This window comes from Molossus molossus, unplaced genomic scaffold (assembly GCF_014108415.1).
Source record: "Molossus molossus isolate mMolMol1 unplaced genomic scaffold, mMolMol1.p scaffold_m16_p_1, whole genome shotgun sequence".
NCBI classification, from domain to species: domain Eukaryota; kingdom Metazoa; phylum Chordata; class Mammalia; order Chiroptera; family Molossidae; genus Molossus; species Molossus molossus.
In genome coordinates this window covers 132,532,525-132,535,577 of record NW_023425344.1, presented here as the reverse complement: position 1 = coordinate 132,535,577, position 3,053 = coordinate 132,532,525, and the positions used below count along the sequence as shown (strand labels likewise).

The window sequence follows — 3,053 nt, the reverse complement described above, 5'->3', positions numbered from 1 at the left end:
AATAAAGGCTCCCACATTTCGCCTCACTCCTCGTACCTCCTGCCTAACCCAGGTGCTGCTCCATGCGCCCCTGCACGGCATCCCGGGCCTCCTGTTTCTAGGAATCTGTGGGGGGGAAAATCTTCCTTTATGACAGTCATTTCCATATCTGTGTACCTGATTAAAATGACCCTGGGCATCCTGAAAACACTAACACTCTCACCCGTCAAAGTAGGGACAACTGAACATCAGTGTAAGTAATGACAGTAAAGGATTATGATCTATTGTGTGGAATAAGATCCCATAAGTTCATTTTGATAATAATGAATAAATGAACAAAATATAAGTGGCAAGAAGAAAATGTCTTCCTTATAGTAAAGTGTCAACCAATAAATATAGAGGAAATAAGAAACACATTAGTGGTGAATACTAAAACTAGTGGGTAAATGTTTGATGGGAACAGGGTAGTTACATAGTCTCAAAGTACCTCCCTCAAAATTATGTTTTAATTATAAATAAAAGATTAGTACCTTTATACAAGAGAAACCTGGCAGACACCACCTAAACTCAAAGGGAAGGTTTTTCAGCATGATGGACAGTGACAGGCAAGAGGCCACGTGAAGCTGAGAAAAACCTCCCAGAGGGGATGTGTCAATGAGGAGTTCTAACTAAACTTCTGAAAGTATCAAAAAGTTAAACTAAGCAGAGGACCCTTTCCTCTGGCACTCCAGTTGAATATCTTTGTTCAAGTAAATTGAAAACAAGATGCTATAAACTATAATTATTTGGCTTTTGGGCATTTCTGGTATTTCCAAAGTATCTTCTCAAATATTATCTTACTTGATGTTATTTTTCACAGCAGTTCTGTGACACAAAGTTTTGTTATCTCCTATTGTACATATGAACAACCTGGACCCATAGGCTAAATTACGTGCCCTCCGACACAGGAGAAAGGCAGGACCCGACACTGCACTGTCACCCGGACTCACTCGCACCAGTTGTCTCCTCTGAAAAATGCTGGCTCACTCCACACTACAAAGGGGTAGGAAAAACACTTGAATATTTATTTTCAATTTTATTTTGTGGGTACACATAATCTAAATCACTTCTCTCTGGTACAATTCCTGAAAATAAACACAAATATCAGAAAGGTAAGTTAAATTAAATCTTTAAAAAGTGTGTCAAGTAAAATGTGAAAGAGTAAAACAATAAAGAGATGTATTTCCATCTATAAAAACCAAGGAGAGCCCTGGCCAGTTTGGCTCAGCAGTTAGAGTGTCAGCCCTCGGACTGGAGAAATCGGGTTTGGTTCCCGCTAGGGGCATGTACTTCGGTCGCAGTTTGTCTCTGGCCCCTGTTGGGGTCATGTTGGTGGCAACCACTCAATGTGTCTCTCTCACATCAATGTTTTTCTCTCTCTCTTTTTCCCTCTCTCCCTCTCACTCTATCTGAAGATACATGCAAAAATGTCCTCGGGTGAGGATAAAAAAAAAAACAAAAAACAAGGAGACAAATGTCATCTTCAGTATAGGAACTGCCTACCACCTGTTTCTCTCAAGAACATTTTCTTTTGTCAACCAGCATGAGAGAATGTCATAACAATGCACAATGTCTAAAACATATCAATCAGGAAGAAAATAGCAGAAAATAAATCTGAAGGTAACATCCTTTTAATACTATTTGAATTTTAATTATGTGTATGTATTGCAGTGATAAAAATTGAATTTTTTTTCAAAGAACTGATTATTTCATAGTGGGGTTAGGATAAACACATCAGCACCTCTAATCTCAAGGATGAAATGGTTATGCCCCTTAAACCATGGATCTCATGCTGCGAGTTCAGAGAATGGAGAGGGCTCTACAGCACCCCTCTCGGCTCAGTTCCTGCACCAAATTCAAGTCTCAGCATCTCTGCTCACTGTCACACAGCTTGGCCATAATCTGGTGGACATGGTGTTCCTTACTGAATTGGGAAGTTTTCTCTCTGACAGATCAGAAGATCCTCATGAAACCGACATCCCATGGCAGAGGTTGAAATGATGCCTAACTTTAGTTCCATCTCTGACTAAAAGATGTTTCCAACATTTGGGGAAATTGTTTGCTACAGTTCTAAAGATTAGGGGAGTTCATAAGTTATGAATGCTCTTCCCTTAAATAATTTATGCAATGTCTCCAAGAAGAGGCAGCCTTTCAAAGACTCTTTTCACCCATATAGAAAACCAATTTTTTTATATTTCTGGTGCAAGATCCGGAGAAGGAATGAAGGTTTCCTTTGAGGTGTGGGAAGGTAAGTTAGAAGCATGCTGACCCAGATCACTGTGTGACTCCTTCGCTCCAGCCACCAAGGTCTGTTTGCTGTTCCTGAGCGTACTAAAAACCATCTTGCCACTTACCCTATGTCCATGCTGTTTTCTCTGCCTGGAATGCTGTTCCCTTCTGTCTTTATTACCTAAGTACATCACCTTCCTCATTTATAAAATGGGAATACTAATACTACCTACCTCACGGCATTGTGAGGACTGAGGGAGATGTAAAGGGCACAACATAGTTCCCTGCAAATAGTGAACATATGATAATGTTACCTGTGGTGGTGGTGGTGGTGATGATGATGATGATGGTGATGATGATGATGATGATATTGATGACTTGTTTTTCATTACATGGAACATGATACCATCAGTAGGGCATGTGCTCCAAGATGTGTTTCTATCTATGGTGACAGTGATGGTAATTCCCAATGAATTATTCTCTTACCAAGAGACTACCCTGTGCATGTTGACAAGAGAACCTAAAACTACTCTAAAAAATAAAGTCTATTAAAAAACGACTCCTCTTTACAATAGCATCACAAAGAATAAAATATGCAGGAATAAATCTAACAAAAGAAGTTAAAATCTTATACTCTGAAAACTACAAAATATCATTGAAAAAATTTAAAGATAACCTAAATAAATGGAAAGATATCCTTTATTCATCGATTGGAAGACTTACTATTGCCCAAATTTATGTATCAATTCAAAGAATCCCTAGCTGTCTATTTTGTAGAAATTTATGATGATTGTAAAATTCCCATG

The 3,053-nt window shown here is 38.7% G+C and overlaps 1 long non-coding RNA gene across 1 annotated transcript; it reads left to right on the top strand.

The window, feature by feature from the left end:
- Window positions 1–901: 901 nt before the first annotated feature.
- Window positions 902–2,269, top strand: LOC118623296. The gene is made up of 3 exons (XR_004958267.1): window positions 902–1,021; window positions 1,434–1,638; window positions 2,226–2,269. It is a non-coding gene; the product is annotated as an uncharacterized LOC118623296 (long non-coding RNA).
- Window positions 2,270–3,053: the final 784 nt, after the last annotated feature.